General features: G+C 34.3%; 1 long non-coding RNA gene across 1 annotated transcript in view; it reads right to left on the reverse strand.

Moving 5' to 3' along the window:
- The window catches only part of LOC145948981 (uncharacterized), a 68,109-nt gene extending 46,553 nt beyond the window's left edge, over positions 1-21,556 (reverse strand). Inside the window, exons 1-4 of the long non-coding RNA XR_014427519.1 lie at positions 21,281-21,556; positions 20,875-20,916; positions 7,159-7,316; positions 6,969-7,014 (exon numbers count right to left, since the gene is read on the reverse strand). This is a non-coding gene — a long non-coding RNA (uncharacterized LOC145948981). The remainder of the gene's footprint in view (positions 1-6,968; positions 7,015-7,158; positions 7,317-20,874; positions 20,917-21,280) is intronic.
- Between the last annotated feature and the right edge of the window lie 392 nt (positions 21,557-21,948).

The raw sequence follows: 21,948 nt of genomic DNA on the forward strand, positions 1-21,948 counted from the left end.
TTCAAATTCATTACCGTTACACTGACGTAGAGGTAGGCACGAGATGCGACGTAACTATCGTTTCACTAAATTCCCCTGTGAAAGATTCTCTTGATAATATCAATGAAATTACGAGTTTGATAGATAATATCGCACATGCTCGCCATTTATGATTCCGGCCGGAATTAAAATAACACTTTTTCCTTCGACAAGCCATTCCGGACGCAAATTCTTCGATAAATTGGTCGCGCCACGCGTATTGTCGAAATTTCGTGAAAAATGTTGGTAGTCGCCTCGGACAACTTTAAATCAATCAAATCAATTCAACGAACTCTATTGGATTCAACAGCGTCAATGGCACAATATCTCGTTTCTTTCTAACTACGTCGACTGGATCGGTATCTCTCGACGGGAATGTACGATAAATCATTACTTTCTCTCGTGCGATGCCGCCATCGTAAACTTTTTACAAGAGCGGTTAATGAAAACGAATTGCGTTTCGAACCTATCGGTGTAGCGATTCCTTGGAGAGACGAGACACGCACCGAGAGAGCGAAATCGCCGCAAAACAAAAAGAGCCACGACACAATGTGCGTGTATAATTTGAATGCCGGTTGTGCCGTGTGGTTCATTCTTCGAACGCGGTCCCTTATCGGGATGGCATCACGATATGGATTTGCACGATGTGACTGGGCATCTGATAAAAAATAATCCAGCGGAGAAAATGAGGCAAGGCGCACTTCGATACTTTGTGTATCGCGTGTCGCTTTGCAACCCTTTACGAAGCGAGGGAAAGCTATAAGGGGGCGAGAGATGCGAAACGGTTCGTGATCATGTCGATGTTAATCCGACGCGAAATACTCGCCTGCGTCTCTTCGAAATGTTCCCATTCAATCAAGATTTTGTAAGGATGCTCATTTTTCACCAGAAAATAATTCGAGCATCTTGAGATTCGTAAGGCGGTAATGGAGCAATTAATAATTTCGGCCAACGTAAGATAAAAGGTGCTCCTTTTAGGAGTTATGATAACAAAACGAATTTCTAATAATATTTCTCCTAGATATAAAATTATATTTTTTATATATTATAAATATATAAAATAAATATATTTTGAAAAGGAATCATGACGCGCATTAAAAGCAATACAAATTTTTTTTTAATCTTTAAATTTTCATAAATATGAAGAAAGTTTTCCATATGTGTAATCAGGATTTAGGATTAAGATATCAGAGATAGATAACAAGATAATTATGCCAAACACAATCTGAAAGTTGCATCGAAGGAACAGATTATTCTCACGGGAATCCGGTTTCCCTTGTTTGAAACTCAATATCTTCGGTCGCCTCGTTTCGACGAAAACTGACAAGATTCTCTCGGTTACATCATAATACCTTTTTTTTATCTTTAATATTAACAAAATGTACACACAATAAATATTTAAATATTTAAAATAAAAAAATACTTCGCCGAATGACGTCAATATAGATTATGGTAAGATCGAAATAAAGATCGATAAAATGTGTATAAGAAATAGAATTCATCTATATTTTATAAAATGAGCAAAAGACAAATATTTGATAAGCATAAAAAAAACAGCATAAAAAAACAGCATAAAAAATTCAAAAATTTCTTGCCTTCTTCTTAATAAAATAAAAAAATATGTCATCTAAAAATTGCATTGGATTAAAATGCAAAAAAAGAATAGTAAGCAGAAATATCAACACTAAATCAATTTGTATGAACATATATATAGTCGAATATTAAAATATGCATCGTTTAGCTGCAGTTAAATTGATTTATATCCTACTTTTAGTTTAAGCAAAAACGTATGGTATCGATTTTTTTTATTTTGTCAGATCTAACCGACTTTTTATTATGCGGTGATATTTCTATGTACAAATCGCTCGCTATGATTAACCCCGCTTAAAAAGAGCAAAAGGGGAACAATTGATGCTAATCCGCCGTGAAGCATTTCACCCGTCGCCTCCACCAATCCCTCGTTGTCCTACGGGATTACGAACGGCAGGATACTACGTTCCCCGACAACGTACGATAACAAGCCGGAAACTCGGCCCCAAGGTAGCGACGAGGGAATGAAGGATTGCCTCGCTTGAGTCGATCCAGTACAATCAATATACATCCGTAAATTTCCGCCTCCCCGATTACAGAGATCCAAATATAGCATTACATAATTGTATGTTCTAGAATCCAATGAACTTAATCAGGGAAATTAAACGCAGATTATCGTATATTCTGGAATATTCAAGCATCTATATTATCTGCGATACTACCCCGGTTCTGTTAATTACAGAGATAGATGTTATTCGAGGATAGATTGTGATACTACATAAAATTTTCACCCCGATAACATTTCATAAAAAATTTGAATTATTTTATTTATATTTTACGTATAACAAAATCTACTAATATTTCTTTTTAAATAATAAAAATATAATTTATATTGTAGATAACATGAATCTCTATAGTTTACAGAATTTAATATTTTACAATAAAAAAATATGTAAAAACTAGAGAGGAGTCTCTCTTTCTTTCTTTTTTTAAGTGATAATTTCTCGAATTTGTTCAACATGACACGTGTAAATGGTTAAAATTCGTTACGCATTTAAAGTGCATAGCTAATAATTATTGATAAATACGATGAAACGTATATACGCATGCACAAAGACGAATTGACTAGCTGAATTGTTACGTTTTCCCTATAACCATACTAGTTATTCTTCTATTATTCGTGTCTCGTTATTGCTACCTGCAAGCGAATAATTCTCGTTATAAATGGGAATTGTTACTCATGCTGAAAGCGGCATTCAAAAGGGGAAAAAATTGCATCAAATTTGTCGATTTATATCATGACGTTCGAATACTGCGTGTTTCTCGAGTATAATACGAACGTTTAAAATGCGTAACAATGAATATTGTCCGATTATCCAATTATTGAATTTCTCTTATTTTCGCGTATATAGCGTCTGGTAAAATTATTTAATGCGTCTTCTTTTTTTTCTTATTTCCAGTATCATTGCATCGTTGCATTGAATCGAAATAATAGAGCAAATAGCGAAATATACGACAGATTTTGATGTATACCTACTATTTCCGACTCTTAAATTATCCGTTGACATCGAATAAAAAATTTCTCCGGTATTATATCAACTGCAAAATATTGTAATCATATTTTCTTGTAACATATATCACTTTTAATATACGTATCCAGATATTAAATCAACGATGTGTGTGTGTGTGTGTGTGAAAATTATATCGCGAAAGCATAAATTTGGCAAAATTATTCAGACAATTGCTCCATCATATTGTAGACATATTGTGATGAGATATCTGTTTCAAAAATATTATGTCTACCAGTTTCCAGTATCGAATAACGGATTACGAAGATACCGAATAATAAGAAAGAAATATGTAATCCTGCACACTGCACAAAACATGTCTCGAAGTAGACGCGAAAATGTTACTGTGCCAATATTGACGCGTTTCTAAAAATTTACCATACTTTTCAAAATTCTTCCTCTCCGAAAAAGTTATCTCACCGAACCATATTCACTGCCGAATTCATACAATTGCACGGACGGATGCCGCAGTTACGTTTGTACCGAAAGATAATCGATCGTTTATAGTGGCTGTAAATTCCCGCGTGTAGGTACCGTGTAGGAAATATCGCTCGTGGCAATAACCAATTCGTTGTAACGCTGGAAAATTTCATTTCCACCCGTCGCCAGAAAGCGGGAACGCGCGGAAGATCGCGCTGTTAAATATATCCCTATATAATACATATATACAATCGATAGTTAAAAATGCGCACAAAAATCGCCGATAAAGTGCATCAAATTTATCTAATCTTCGTCAAATAAGCAAAATCGCATTTATTTCGACATTTCGACGAACCAATCGGAGCGAATCGAAATTTCTAGTATGCTGTTAAATATCCGCTATTTGAAAAGATTTTAAAATGCTATTTGCTCAATCTTTACGAATGACAAAATATTCCGCGCATTCGGTTCTGTTAAAATAGAAAAGTAATACATCCGCGTAAATACATTATGATGCAAATATTCTATTTTGACCATGTTGTTCCATGTCCATATGTATGATGAAAAATCGAAGGAACGGAGTAACTCGTGTCACACTCCTCTATTCAATGTTTATTGGAAATGAAAAATTTGCAAAAAAGGTAAAGCGAAAGATTGTGCGATAATAAATTGATGTAGACTCTCGATAATAAATTATATTAAATGTTGCCGCTCCAATAATAATCTGTAATGACCTTAACTATAGCTCGGTACAGGCCAACTGCACCCGCGGGTTTTATTATATATTGGAGAATATATATATGAGGAGAGTTTTCGTGGAGGATTTCGTGAAGTACCACATTCTCGCATCCGCATTAATTTTCTTAATTTGAAATTAACAATGGCTGTTTGTGTCGTTTGCACCTGCTGCTTCGGGACAATAGAGAGAAAAAAGGTAGTATGGAAAATGTGTGTATTATATTTTATTTTATCTAGCTTGAATGTATGTACAAGATATATATGAAAAATATAAAACTGTAATTAAAAACAAATTTTATATACTTCATACACATATACATACACATACATTCACGATCCTCTCATTGGAGCACTAAAATGTTATATACATATGTATCTACATCGTAAGTACAATATTTCTCCCATACGTATACTATAATTGATTATTGCTTGTTATTGTTGTTTATTACATTCCTGTTATGTATATACATACATATATATTTTTAAAAATACCCACCCTAAAATTCTCTATATGTATTGTTAAAGAATAATCGAATGTTGAGAATCTGTTTTAACTGTGATGCTTCAGTTCTATGAAAAAAAGCACGAGCGGAATTATTGGATGTTTGCTCGTCGAGGAAGTAGCTTAACGGATGAGAACGTGAGCAGACTTTCGACGCCGCAGAAATAAACGGAAGAGACACGGAAGTTCTCATTCCGCGCGCTATCCACTTGGCTATATTTCCCGAACTTTAAAAAGCTGCGGAATTGTCGTGAGAATGATCAACGGATCGAATATCGCATTCCTTCGTACTGCTGAATTTTATTCACAGCCAGCAAACTCTCGTAAAAAAAAATTCTTTTCTACCAGATATTGAAACATTACATAGAATAATATGTAAACTTTTGAGGTATAATGTTTGAAACGTTTGGAAAAAATTCTGGTTGAGTAGCATTTGAATCCTGTAGCGAGTGAGTTTGAAATTTTAATTGTTTTTTTATTTTCAACATGCAGATATAATTTTTATCATTTATCTATCTCGTGTCTTATTTCTCAACGTCTGTCATAATGCTGATATCACGCTAATATAACAATGCGAGACACAAACGTATCGTATATAAAATATGATACAAAATTAATAAAATGCAAACCTTCTTCGTGAAATAGCACGTAACGTACACAAAGTGATAAAGAGATAAAAAAAATGAAGGGCCGAGCGCGACAAGCAATTTTATGATACACGCGTAATTTTCAGCAGTAACATAAAATCCCGTTAATTCGAAAATAGCACGGGCACAACGGGGCAGTTTTTTTGCTCCATGTAAATTTCAATTAAAACGATATATAGCGAATAAATATCATACGATCGTTTTATTCTCTCAAAACAACGAGGCAGGTACACGGCGTGTGTTTCCGCAACGAGATGTTTTCCGCCCCCCCCCCCTTCCATTTACGATTACTCAATTAAATTAACCCAATCCGTACACGATACGCGCCGGCCTCCCTTTTATCTCTTGGCAAAACCTGTCGTTCTTCGTTATCCGATCAACATCATACGTTATTGATTGCGCACGATGTTGTAAGCCGCGCGTCACAGTTTGCAAAAAATTTATACGACTCGAAATGTATACAGGTGTGTGGACACTCGCCATGAGACTACTCTCTGTGGCACAATTTCAGTTATTTAATAAGAAAATCTTCAAAACACATTTCTGTTTAAAAAAAAATAATAAAATATGTATATAATGACTATAGATATATAAAAAAAGTTAGTTATATTTGCAACCACAGATAGTATTTTTTTGCAAATGCAAACAAGTTGAAAGAAACATTAAAAGGTCCGTACACGCATCTATTCTCCGATTCTATGCGGCAGCGGGACACCATTCCTATCTATTGTATGCGTCGGCGGAGTTTGCCGCTCAATGACCAAGCAGTAAGTAGTACAACCGCGAATAAACGAGACCGCTCTTACGATTGTCGCTCGATCGAAAATGAAAGGCGTGTGAATGCCGTTTATCACGTACACAGGTATAACACGAGTAGCATTATATAAGGGAATCTTCGATGTCGGGAAGAGATGCGGATGTTGATACGATACCGTATACAAAAGCGAACAAAGACTTCCCGTCGATCCGACGGATCGCTGGAAGATCTTCGCAAAGTTCCTACCGGGGGCCCAGTGTACTCAACAATGAAGTCGAATGTATCGAATATATACATAGCTAGGGATGTATATACATATTCGTGAATACGAGACAGTTATAACGTCGTCAATAGCTGTTTCCAGCAGAGTTCCAGCCAATATAGCTAAATGAAAGATGAAATCAGTTTCAATGGAGGCAGCTTAATGAAATTCATATGCTAACCTACATTAATACATGGTGGAATAGCTTTTTTTCTTCTCACGTATCCGAGAATTATGTTTCATTATTTCGAATACAAAAATTATACTTTATTAATTTTGAATTAGACGACATTAATTTATGTAATATTAGTTCCAATATTAATTTACTAAAAGCAACTCAATTTTCTACGGTATCAGATTGCCAAAAATCTTTCATATTGAAAATTTGTAAAATAGTCATTTAATTATTCCGTGCTTACAAATCCCTTTTTAAAAAAGGCGTGTGTTAAGTCAAGCCAGCTTCATATGTACATACATCCCCATTAGCGCTATAGAAATGTTATAAAATAAATAATGTCTCACTCACCGATAGGTGCAATAGCGGAGTTGTTGTATGTACACAGCAAATTGATCTGAAAACAAAATATTCAAATTATGTATATATATATATGTATGTGTGTGTGTGTGTGTGTGTGTGTGTACAGGGTGTTTTGAAAGTATGGAAACAGTAGAATATCTCAATGCAATTTAGAAAAAACTGTTTTTACTTTACATACCTCATAGTTGCCCCGCTGTCGCCCGATGTCTTCCCGGGCCTCCTCCTTCCCTCTTGGTCCATAGTAGCACTCACGACACTCGCGAAAACACGAATAATTACGATCGCCCGACACTTTACACGGCACTCCCGACGCGCGCAGCTTATCAACAATGCTACCTGTAACAAATAAAATACATTTATAGAGAGATAGTTAAACAAATATTATAAATATTAATTTTTTTTCACAGAAATCAGCTGATTAAAGCGTTAATTTGCTAATTAATTTTTAAAATAATATGTTATAGAAATTAAAATAATAATATATTTTAAATAATATGTTATAATATTTTTGACACTTATCAGCTGATTTTTGTCAAAAAATATTAATCGAGAATAAGATATTATATCATGTTATTTGCAACATTACTATTTCAATTTTTTATCATATTATTATTTTAAAATTTAATTAGCAAATTAACGCTTTAATCAACTGATTTCTGCGAAAAAATATTAATCGAGTTTGAACAAACTTTATATTATTCTTTTTTAAATATTCTTTTTAACATAAAATCGAAGAATGGCGCGTGCTTGTATTGTTTTAGTATATAGAGAAAAATATATGATTAACTATATTTGTATGTTACTTATGCACTTACGATCAATTCTGCATTAAAATGTAACATGCATATATTTAATTTCATTTTTAATATATCTTTTAATAAGTTTATTTCTATTTATTAGTTATTTTCAATAATTTCCTTAGTTTCAAAATACAACCATGAAAAATATTTCAGTCATTTTGATGCCAACGAGTATATCACAACAGTATTTCTTTCTTGAGACTTTGTTCACGTTAGTGACACACATGCACACAAAAAGACCAAGAAGACACTCTATAACGCGTATGAGGACTGTAGGATACTCGTATAATTTAAGAGTTAAAGAGAAGTCGGAGAGAAAAGCTGGGGCTAGAGGGAGAGACAGAGTTATGACCTAAAAGCAGAGCGACATAAAAGCGACGAACAGAAGGAGACTCTACGCGATAATGAAAGACAAAATTTACCTTAAAATTTAAATTGAGTTTCCAAGAAACGTCAGGTTACTTGAAAAATAAAGAATTCAAAAACTTTTTGTCATTATTATTGCTATTATTATAATTAGGCAAACTTGCATTTTTCTTTATCAGACATTATTACATTTTCATGAATAATGAAACTGCGAAATAAAATTATGTCTATTCGAGTAATCTAAAATAAATTTTACAATTAAAAAAAAAAATCAATTTTAACGCAATTTTGGAATGTAAGAAACTATATAATGGTCATCGAAATATTATCTTATCCAATCACATGAAAACTACTATTAAAAGACTGAGGTAAAAAGAAACTTGAGCTATCACAATGTTCAAAGTTAGCCTTTTTTTTATTTGCGATATGATATAGATGGATATATCTATTTTTCAGTTATCGCAAGAAGCGTACGAGTAAAACCGTTCCAACCAATACAACTAAATGCTACCAATTTTGGGAAACGCATATCTCAAGTTACATGCACGAAATAAGCCAGGTCGGATTACAAAATTAATTTATTGGGTTGAATTGCGTGCTGAATGTCAGCAAAATTAAATGACGATGCTGTAGATATGCACATGGCTACTACAATTGCTCATTAATAGAAAACCAAATCGAAATTGATTAATTAGAATTACAATGATTAAAAAATTTATTTTATTTTATATTTTTATTTTCGAGATAAAGAGAAAGACGAGACAGAATTTTGTTTCAAAAATCTGCATATATATGTATTTATAAATATATTTAATATTATTATATTTTATTGCGATTTTAATCGAGATCATATATTGTGTTGCACAAGATAAAAATTCAGCAAATTTTTATTTATCAAGCAATGAGAAAAGTGGTAGTGTATTACAATCTTTTATAGTGTTTTATAGTTCCGATTTTATTAAAGTAGTCGTGCATTTTTTTATAATATCCATCGTCAATGCGAGAATTTTGGAAGAAACTGGCATTAATTTCATATATGAACAATATGGCATGATTATCATGTTAAATATGATATAATTACGACACGCACTTGAATGCAATTCTATGAGATATAACAGTTGAACTAACACAATTACACAGTATAAAATTGAATACTTCAACGATGCGTTTATAATAAACGTCTGCATTACATATAACGGCTTTAAAATTGTGCATAGTAAAAACACGCCGCATATTGAATTTCTGGCGCATCGTGAATCTCTCCAAAGCCTACAAATGTATATATTTTAATCTTTTTCTCCACTCTGCAGATTAAAATCAAATAAGAGTCGCATGAAAATATTTGTATATGTTATATCACTTGCAAAATATATAAAATTTAATTTTATATTAAAAAGCATTGTAAATATGATATCGCATATGACACGGTTATTTTAATATCCTCATAACTTCTTTGAATCGCCACGATTCATAATGTTTGCTATTAAAATAAAGCTGTTTTAAAATAAAGTTTCAATATATAAGCTACTTTCTAGTATTTTTTACAACAGGAATAATAATTAATTTAATTTTTATTAATTTTATTTTTATTGCTAAAATGTATTTTGTAGATTTATGAAGCAAAACTGGGTTATCATTCTCATAGATATTGGTTTTGCCAAATGATTATTTGTTATTTGTAATGCAAATGTACTAAGTGCAATATCATGTTGTACGTCGCCTTACTTGAATTATAATCGTATCTAATATAATCGTATGAAATACATGTAAAAGCTTTACCATTCCCCTTTATGTAAAAGACATGATACATGTTGCTTCTCTCTTAAGCTACTATAATCTTTAAAAAAATACAAAAAAATTGTGCTTTTATCTATACATGCATGTTTAATCGCCAGTCATATTAATCCCTTCATTCGCTTAAATCGAATTAATTTATGCATCTATTTATCTCACATTTGATGGATTTAACAAAATCTATTCACTAAAACGCACTGAACTCTCTCGGCAAAATTATTTCGCATATTGCTTTTACTAAAAGTTGGACAAGAAATCGTGCAAGTCGACCAATGGTCGACTTTCTAAAATCAAATCCCAATCGCAGAAGTGGCCCTCTACGCGGCGAAACGAAAAGCAACTCCGTCGACAAAGGTGAGGAAAATGTAAAAAGATTCGCGTCGAATACTATATGCGACATGCACTTAGTGTGTGTATATATGTATATGTATATGTGTGTGCGTACCGCGATTTCATTTTAAGACGGAAAAATTTCTTGACAGCACGAGCAGAAGGAATAATGCGAATAAGAGCAACGAAAGGCAGACAAATCCTTCGTAAGACTCGCTGTGTTTGTACAGAAACTGCTACCCCTTTCTTCCGTCGTAATTTAAATCTTTCTCCAAGAATAACGAGAGCACGTATTTTTTCATCTTGTTTCATGACAGAAATATATATGTATATATATATCGCGCGCGAGACACATCTCGCTAAGCAGAAGCGATTTAAGTTAAAAGCCACCAATGTTTCTTAAAGACATCTCTCGAACGTCTTAAAGCGTTGCAAAAATTGAAAAGATAGGAAATCGCAGCTTTTATCGATGAGTGCAGTCGGCAGTAGTCTCGTAACTTGCATGAATTTAATCCCGGTTGAGAGGGAATTTTTAACGCGAAAGATACGACAGGACAAGGAACTCGACGAAGCGAAATCGGAGTCTTCGGTACCTCGTGACCGAAAGCCGATCGATGTTCGAGCGAACGTGACTAAACCTTTTTTTTTCTTAAACGAAGAGACGAGAATCGAGATGACGCTCTTAACGTCCCCTTCGCGTCCGACTCGCTCTCCACGAAAAATGGGATGCAGGTGCAAAAATTCCATTTCCTCCGTCATATGGCATCCGAGATTTTTTTCTTTCAACATGCGTACACGCTTCTAAATGGTCCCGAGTAAAGAGGATCTCTCGCTGTAAATGTAAGGTAAACTTTTCTTCAGTATTCCCTCCCGACTTTCTGTTCTCTTGCACGCCTTACTTACGTATTCCTAAACTATGGAATCAAAAAACGTACTTATACGTATGAGGAATGATGAATTGTAGGTTTGCACAATGCGTTATTTATTACTTGCAAAACTGTGCGACGTCTTTTGTGTAATGGAAGATTTTCTATAAGAACAAGTCTTGGATTCGTTTTTAAGAACGATATGAAATAATTGCCACGCGAAGGGACATTTTCTATAAGTAATTCCTTACTTTTGAAATTTACTTTAGTGGTAGTACGACCGCTTTACGCTTTGCCCAATCAAAACTAATGAAAGCATTTACTCTCAAAGCGTCCGACTCACTGGCACGATTCGCTTTCATATTCTTGAATCTTAATCACGAGAACCTGAAATTCGGGATTCCCATCTTTATAAAATTCGAATTCATGATATTGATGTTGAATGAAAAAATTTCCATTAAGACGAGAGAACTGATATTTCAAAAGCAGACTGATAACATACGCTATACAAATATATTTTTATATCTTTATATCAAAGGAAATATTAAAAAAAAAAAACAAGTTAAAATATATACATATAGCAAAAGATAATTAACTTAATGACAAATATATACAAAAGCAAATCAATTGTACACAAAGCTATAAACATGATATCGTAATATTTTTTTTTTTAATAAAAGAAAATTAATTATTATAAAAATGATAAAAATGAGATGACATATTCTATTTTTAGATTTAACAAATATTATATATATAAACATTTATCAATAATGGTTATTGATTATATTGTTGGGAAATCTCATTACAGCGTGAATATCATTACACACACAATAATAATTTAAACAATCATCTCCTGAATAATCCTATTAGAAATACTCGTGCCAAATTCAATGTCATCAAATTTGCATAATTTCTATATAGCCATCCAAAATATGTCATATATTATATTTGAAAGCATGTATAGAAGAGCAATATTTTTCGAAATAATCGCGGATGACTTTCTAAATCCGAGCAAAGGCCGAGGAAAAGTCTTCCGCTTCGTCGGCGATTGAACACACGTGAGATCATCAATAACATATTCGGATTCTTCAAAACATTCGAAAGGATCTCAGCTGTGAAATCTCCCGGGCTGATCTCGGACTCTATCTCTCTCTTTCAACCAGAGATCTCCCCTATTTTTTTTCATTCTGGAAACCCTCCTGGTCGTGTCGCTCGTGATACATCGAGCCACTCGCATGCGTTCACGTGTGGAACGTAGGTCGCATTATATCACAAGCTTTCCCCGTCGGGGAAAGCTCACGGCGCTCATTGTTACCTTTTAACGCTTTGCGGACGCGCTGCGCCCCGGCTCGCTATCCGCGATAATGCACCGCAAAGTGTGTACTTACCGAGATTATTAAATTTCGGGATGTGGCGCGCCCGCGCGCGTTCTTTCCCCTTAATTTCGAAATTGCCAACGTAGAAACCTCCGTAACTGCGCCATTCGAACCGATGTGTTTGTTTTACGTATCCGCACCGACGCGTACGTAAATGCGGTAATACCGGTGTAATGCGAAACACAAAGCGCATACATTGAACCACGCAATGTAAATTAAATGTGCTAGTGAAAGAGCAGTTATAAAGAATGTTGATAGAGACTCAGAGAGAAAGAGAGAGAGATAAGTCGTTATTTTCGCTAAATGAAAACATTGTTGTCGCGACAAATGAGACTGTATGTCGATGTTGTATCAAGTCAGTTTAAACGTAATCTAATTAACGCTTGTTAACGATAATGGATAATAGTATGCTGCGCGATATAATTATTGTTAATCGTCGTTCTCATAATAGTACATTACATAAGAAATACATACTGTGATAATCATTTAGATAACGATAAAAATAAAGCACTGTTAATTCGACACTCTTTTATGACATGTGTATACAAGACATTTCTTTTAATTTAAAATAAATTTTTTTAGCTTTTTAGCAATTGAAAAATCTATTCATCTAGAGAGCCGAGAGAGTTGCGTACAAGCGAAAAAGCCGACTGGAATATTTGAGAGATGCTCGACGTCGTTTCGTTCCATATTCAAAGAGGCAGAGTAAAAGCAAAGCGTCTTAAGGCATAAGCGACAACATTTAGCGTCCCGGCGAAATGCATGTTTTTCTTTGAAGGATAGTGATGCATCGGCTCTGATTCGTTCCATTTCTCCTGCAAAGTATTCCATTCCGTCGGTTTCCGCACCGCCATTTCAGAGAGACGGCGGCGGCGGAGAGAACACTCGAAATGTAAAGCTACGTCGGGGGTTGAACGTGAATGATTAAGCTCGGAGTGGCGCTTTAAGGTTTAGGATTATAAATCGACATCCTCTGGCTGGGCGTTTGCAAGTGCTCTCGAAGAGTGAATCAAAGCGAAAACGTCTTTTGCGGTAACGCGTGTACTACATATGTAAGCGACCGCGCGCAAGCTCCGCTCGATTAAAGCTCAGTGAGTCGTGGTATAGCCCTTTGTCGTAACACTTGTTGAGGAGAATTCGAAAGAGGAAAGATGAAGCTTTTTTTTTACGAGAGGCTTTTCTTTTAGTCATATAATCCAGCGAACCGCAAGCGGTCAAATCTGTATTTGGACAACTTGAAATGAACTCGTAAAATATACAAACCTTCAGAAAATATAAGATATCGAGAGAGTATATATATATTTCTATAATAGGACAAATATAACTTAAAGCTAATGTCATACTGCTCACTAAATTATATATATTCAAATTAGCTCTCTCCGAGCGAAAAGGAATTTTATTGTTACAAATTTCCATATTATGATCTTTTGTTAGGTATTATTAAAGTTTAGTCAATTAAATAAGATTAGATGAGTAATTAAATTTCGTCCTTGTGTTAATTATTTATGCCAATGCATATGTTTAACACACAATGAGATATTATCGATTCTTATACGGTAGAAAATATTTTTTTTTTATTTGATCCATGAAACACATGATATTGCGTTGCTATGAAAAGTCTGGAAAATTGCATGTCAGTAGTGTACGGGAAAAGTCGAGTCTTAAAGTGCATACATAACATGGGTGTATGCATGAAAACTACTACTAGAGGGTAGTCTTGAGTCTACCCAGTTACGAAGTAGTAGCATTATACAAACGCTTCAGCAACAACGTACTACAACTAAAGCAGCATTATACGATATCGGCTCCAGTCGCGGTAACTAAATTCAATTTGGAATATCTTTTCAGCGAAACTCCTTTCTCACACGCATACGTTATTAGTTATTATCATTATATTAACTCTAGATAAACAGCGTTATTTTAATTATCTATATTGATAATTGATAGCAATGAGTATAACTTACACGCCATAAAATTGTATCGCTATTTTATGCGCAGTTACGTCTAAAATTCTCTTAGATTTCAAAATTAAAATAGATTATAAAACAATTTAGTTTAGTGTATTAATTGTGTTTCAACAATATTTCTTATTCAAAAGACATATAGTAAACAAACATCCATAATTTCAGTGGTACATTATAATTTTTTCAGAGCTTCGGTTATATTTATTCATAGCAAACCGAAAAATACAAATAGCATGATTCATAATGACAATTAATGGACCGACTGTCAAAGGGAAGAACGAATGAGGAAAGTCGAGTATTCTTGAGTTTAAATGCGAGAGATGCTTCGACAGTGCGAACAAGTTGCCGTCCTTTAAAACAGCCTGGCTTAATGACGCTCATTTATTCGCTGTAACCCGAAGGCACTCGGTAGAGAGTACCGCCAGCTCATCTACTTCCCTAAGCTCTACTTGTGTATGTGTGCCTTTAGTTCCTATTCTGTATTTACAACGAATGGATAGAACCGATGCTCATCTGGCGGCAATCCTCCCTCGCCCAGCTATATTTCCATATTATGCAACGTTTTGCGGCATACCGCTGTATGTATACGCGCGTATCCTATCTACGGACTATAGATTTTCTATAGGGACGAACATATTACACGTCGACACGCTTTCGTTCGACATCAAGGAAAGTTTGCTCGATGCAAAGTCGGCAACACACTGCGGCATATTATCAACTCCACCACCTATTTCAACAAGAGTTAGCACGGCTTAATGCATTGGGTAATTCTGCGCAAAAGCCGAAGAGACTTCAATTCACCGATAATTATCTTTGATCAATTTTTTTAATGAAAAATCTGTAAGTCACTCAACATCACGAAAGATTCCTAGTTATTCGTACAAAAATATATGCTTTAAGTGGTTACAATACTATATTATAATAGGATACTCGAAGATATGACAAGACAGCGCCGAAATGCATTGTAATAAGCTTTTTCGCGTCGTAAACGAGAGGATTGTGTTATAATGTTCTTCTGGAAAGAAGCCAAAACGTGAATACGTATTTCGGTATGCTGTCAGCAAAATATGCAATTCTATAAACACTCCTCCCATCTTGTATGTTTTCGTGCGGATTTAGAAGGAGTCCCTCTCTCCTTGGAATATCTCGCTCGAGTATCAACAATATCGAAGAGTCTTGTAAGAATCAGCGAACCGTGATATATAAAAGCGAAATATCGTGAGCTACGTCATACGACGTGTTCCTTTCTTAAGTTACTCAATGCTTTCGTCGTCCTCGACACGGAAAAATCGCCATGAATACCGCGACAGCGTAACAGGCTTCTACATGCGAAATCGAAATTGAAAGCATGCCGAGGAATCTCATAAAGTTCACGAGAGCACGTGCGACATACAAAGTAAATTATTATACTATCTCCGTGGCGTAATAGAAGAACGTACAATAAGGTTTTCTGGAGGCCAGCCAACAAACCGGGCTATCCAGAAAGTGTGCGCACACACAAATGTACAGCATGCACATACATACATATATACATGTGTATATACACATAGAAGCTGCCGACATTCCCGCGTCCCGTTACTCATAAAGTCAGATGAGTGTTCGAAAGTGCATTCATGCTTAACCTTCGGAATCGACTTTTCTCGCGCTTTCATGCACTCGCAGAGAGCGCGGCTACGCGATCCCTCCCTGACAAACATTCCGGAAACAAATTTTCACGCGAGGCTAACGTTCGCACGTGTGACCCATATTTTTCGGCGGGCGCGAGCGCGAAAATCGATAGTTTCTCGAACTGAGAGAAAGAGAGAGAGGTGCATATTCGATTTACCTCGTTTTACTCGTAAAATCTTCCGCGTCGAGCGAACGCAAAACGCGAATACGTCCCACTCACCCTTACGTACAGTACTCATTCGTATGCGAAGACACGCTTTCGTTCCGCGACCAACGAACGTATCTCGGCTCGAAGGCTAGAAAGCGACGTACATTTACATGTACATACATACATACATACATATATATATACACACACACACACATATATATATGTATATATGTATATATTTATAAAATATATACATCATATATAGTATGGGTTTGTGTGATGTACATACATATATGTATATAGGTATATATGTTTATTCGCATGCTGACAACTTGGCGGTAGTATAGATCTGTTTGGCTGCTGGATGAGTATGTATCATATAACCTACTACTTTTCTATAATAGTAACTTTCCTTGTATCCAACTTTTACAATAAAGTAACTTCATATACATCATTTCCCCTCGTATCAAATATTATTTATCCCTCTTAGTTTTTGTGATAATAGCAGTCTTTTATGGATGTTAGATATGACTATTTTATATTTCTGTATCTATCTGTTTTTTCATCAACTATATGCAAAATTATGCATAATTATTACTATATCATTTTTACAAGTGGATATTATTTAGGAAGGAAAACTAATGGATCATTTATTATTTAAAATAATATTTTATAAAGTGCACGAAAAAAATATTACTTTTTCCTTTCTATCATACAAATAAAAAATAATACGATTTGATATATCTATGTAACACATTGTGTAAAAAATATCCTGTTTTGCTCTACTTTCATCAAGCTTTTAATATCCTATTTTTAGCACAACTCTCTTTCTCCTGTTCTTTATCTTTCTTGACTGATTGTTATACATTAATCAGATCGAGGGTATGAATATCCTTTAAATTTCAATTTATCAAAGAAGTGACAGCTATATGTATGAAGGAACGGTTGTGTCATGCACACATAGGATGGATAATCCTCTATATCATCCCTTAATCTTACTTACTACTCCCGTAGAATAATCGCGGTCCGATTAAAAAAAATGCAGATTGTCGTGTCGTACTTATGTCTTAGGAAACTTATCGCATCAAATTTTTATCGTATCACAAAAATTGATTCAAACAACATAGACATAACGTTATTTGATTTAACTGACAATATAAAACTAAATAAAAATTTTATATAACTTTTGCTAAAACGAAACAATTCTTTTGTGGACTAATAACACAATGAAAATCTATCTAGTTTCCATATACAAAAGACATTCGATTTCCGTCTAAATCTTGCATTTATCTATAGTTTGACTCAATAATTATAGTAAACGAGATAGTAATAGTCACGAAAAGCACTGGACACGTCTCTCCTGACGAATGTTTCGATCAATGTAATTCAATTAAAACGTCGCTATTGTTATACTCTCTTTCATCCCCTTCGACTGCAAACTTTAGAAAATACGTGCGCTATTTTCCACACATATTCGTAATATATATTCTATATTCATCTCTCCAAACTCATCTATTTGGACGCCAATATTTTCTACGTCTGGCATTAACCCTTTCTTGCAACATTCACCATCCCTTGACTGTACGAGACGCGGCGCGATTCGTAACAGTCTTTCGAGCAATAACATTGTTCCACGCACACGGCGTGGTGCCCCTCGCCCCCTCCTTTCCAACCCCCATCGTTCCCCATCCACTCATCTCGTTCGATACAAAAGTACACGAGAGGACACAGATCCCATGAAAAGCACTCGACGCGTTTCCCATCGAAAAAGGGGGACAGACAGCGCGTTTCGCGCTGACGTGTGTTTTCCTATATACGTTACGCGTGCTAGCACGCTGCTTATACTACTACGTCGGGACAATAAAAGCGCGGACACACCTTACTTCCTTTCCCCCTCGTCTATGCTTCAGCGTGTCAGCAGCGGAGACATTTCCATTTTATTGGATGGTAGAAACGAGTATCGCGCGCGAGGGATGCGGGAGAGAGAGAGAGATTCCGGCCCTAGAATATATAGGAATGCGAATTGGGTGACGTGCGGGCACTCGGAGGATGCTGCTCCTGGACCACGACGCATCATCTGCATGCCTGTCTGACCGACAGCCACGGCGGTTGTTGCGCTTATCTTCGGAACGTCGCGCTTCCGTACGGGCATCTGTGAATGCTTCACGCGTATAGGGTGTGTGGGAAAATTCACTCGCGAAATAACGATAAACAGCGAAGTTGCAAAAACGATGAAATTATGAAATGTGAAATATAACTTTCTCGTCCTTGTCAAAACATTCGCATAATCATGTAAATTGTAAATGAAGAAGGTATATAAGTCAAATATGTAAGAGACGAGGCAATATCTCTTATAAATGAATCTGTACTTTTAGAAGAATATTCAGTCGTATCGATTTAAAGAACATCTCTGACAAGGATGTCTCAAATTACATATTGATTAAATTAAAGTTTAATGAAAGAACGATGGCAAAAAAGTTACCATTGCAAAAATAGGCTATTTATAAATACATATTTTTAATCATTAATATGCAAAATTCCTCTCTTTCTTTTTCTTTGTCCGTAAAAGTAAACTTGTAACTAAATTAGAAAAGACAAAATGAAAAAAGAGACGATCCGACGTAATGGCGACGCCATGGAGAGGATCGTTTAGAAGACGTATTAAGACTCGGTTGAAAATTGTTGAAAGCGCAAAGCTTCGTAAGGCTGCCAAGGTATATAACGTTAAAGAAGGATATTTCCGGCACACCCGATGTTGGCGCGCATCTAGGTACCACTCTGAAATGGAATGGCGGGCAATTCCTGGTTGCCCCGTTCCCTAGTCGACCCTTACGCGTGAATAACTTTAGTCGCCTCGCCCTTGTGCATTTTCCAGACATTTCATTGTCTTCGCGTAACCCTTCCATTTGTTAACTACTGAATAACTATCCCCTCTTCTACTTGCAATTATATTACATCATTTTATGCAATGCTGCTGGATATTTTTTTTTTCAAAAATTAGCAAAGTACGGATATGCATAAAGTGCTGCAGTGGAATGAAGTCATTCCACTTAATAATTCTAACTGACCTCGCCTAAATTCAAACAGTTTTCTTCGAGTTTTGTTCGATTTCTCCCACGTATTATCTTTTTGCTTGCAATATCTTTGGATAAAGATATCTATGGATATAGATCAATGCATCGTCGAGAATAATTCCGATGATTCACAACGCGATACAGGAAAATCTTTACAGTAATAAAGGTAGAGATGCATACCGCGTCTACCCACATATGTATGTATATTCCTGGAATGGAATGGAATGAAATGGAATGGAATGACGGACGATTCCTGGCTCGTGTCCTCGCTCTGTACTCGTGTGAATAACTTTATTCGATTTGCCCTGGCCTTTCCCTCCCTCAAAAACCCCCCTTCTACGAACCAACGTGATAATCGGTTTACTCTGAGGCACTCGCCGCGAAAGTACGTCATTCGGGATTATTACGTCAGATGAATCCACTGCAGCCCGCTACGATCCTCTCTTATGGTTACGTGTTTAGCACAGTGGTGGAACATTGCGGTCACAGTGTCGCGTATAATGTAATCCAATTAAATCATTATTACTGTTCGCGGTGAGACAAACATATGTGGAATTGCTCATTTATTGGTTCTAAATTAACCAGTCTTACTGTGTACTAATCGTTGAAAGAGAGCGCTCTTTTCTTCAATTCTTTTCGTTGTATCACGAATTATCAAATAAATCTCTCGTCGTATCATTCGATTGAGACTTTTGTTTTTTTTTCGTGTCAATTTTTTTATCAAATTCAATAAGAAGATAGGATCTTGTAATTTTATGATACTAGAATAACAAACGCGCGCGCCATTCTTCAGTTTTATATTTAAAAAAATGATATTTAAAAAAAATAATATAAAGTTTATTTAAACTCGATTAATATTTTTTGACAGAAATCAGCTGATTAAAGCGTTAATTTGTTAATTAAATTTTCAAATAAAAATATGTTATATTTATAGAAATTAAAATAATAATGTTGTAAATAATATATTATAATACTTTAAACTCGAATAATATTTTATGACAGAAATCAGCTGATAACTGTCAAAAATATTAATCGAGTTAAAAGAACTATAACATATTATTTAAATTTAAAACATATTGTTATTTTAATTTTTAAAACATATTATTTTAAAATTTAATTAGCATATTAACGTTTTAATCAGATGATTTCTGTCAAAAAATATATATTAATCGAGTTTAAATAAGCTTTATATTATTCTTTTTAAATATCAATCTTTTACAATATAATTATTATTATTAAGTACAAAATATTTTTAAATTGCAATTATATTACATCATTTTATGTAATGCTGCTGAATATTTTTTTTAAATTAGCAAAGTACGTGTATGCATATAGTATTGCAGTGGAACAAAGTCATTCCACTTAATAATTCTAACTGACTTCGCCTAAATTCAAACTCTTGTACGCAACAAATATAAATTAAAAAAGAAATAAAAAATTGAGACATGTTACTTGTATATGTATGCTTAGTGTTTTTTATTATAAAATAAAAATTTGTCACTCACCGATTGCAGCAGCGGAGTTGATGACATTGAAGCTACGTTGATCTGTAACATATAAAAAGATTCAAATTATAGCAATGCCTAAATTACTAACATTTTTGAAAAATGTTGTATGCAGATATTCGATGCGTGCAATTATAAACAGATATTTAATAAAATAATTATATAATGATTTTCGAAAAACTATTCTGCTCAACTTTTTAAAATATTATACAAAAAATTTTTAAATATCATATAAACAATTTTTTTCTCTAATTTTTATATTTAATAAATTCCCAAGTTTTTATTAATAATAGTTTTATATTTAAGTTATGCAAAGGAATAGTGCGCGATTAAAATGATATATACAATAATATACATATATATCATATATATATATATATATATATATATATAATAAATTACTTACTTTAGAATTGCTTCGCTATTGCCCGATACCTCCTAGACCTGCTTCTCCTCTCAGGTTCTCAAGGTTCATCGATTCGCACGTTGCAAAAAGTTTATTTTTACTCGCAAAAAATTTATTACGCGACATTCTCGCGTTTAAAACGCGTGACACTTTGTACGGCACTCCCGCACTTAAACGCGCGACATTTTTAACGACACTACCGAATTTGGACGACGATCTGTACTATGATGATCCACCGATTCTTATCAGACAAAAACGTAACCGATATAATAACGCGACACCCGATATAATAACATTAGGCGAAGATGCGACAACCTGAAAACCAACATACATCATTGCAAACACGATGCATATTTCAACGCGCTCGCATATAAATATTATATATATCATATATTGTAAAATTATATAATATATTTGTAAACCTCTATAATATATTGTAAAATTATATAATATATGCCAAATGTCTTTTTTTTGCATCAAAATTTTATCAACTATTCAATCAATTGTTATCACTGCGATGCGAAATATATTCAAATTTGAGAAATATATATATATTATATATCTATATATCTATATATATATATATATATATATATATATATATATATATATATATATATATATAAGTACACATATGCATTTAGTACTCTGCGTTGATACCACTGCTT

The sequence above is a fragment of the Prenolepis imparis genome, unplaced genomic scaffold, assembly GCF_030444845.1.
Source record: "Prenolepis imparis isolate NDT839.2.m4 unplaced genomic scaffold, iyPreImpa1.0 SCAF_2, whole genome shotgun sequence".
NCBI lineage: Eukaryota > Metazoa > Arthropoda > Insecta > Hymenoptera > Formicidae > Prenolepis > Prenolepis imparis.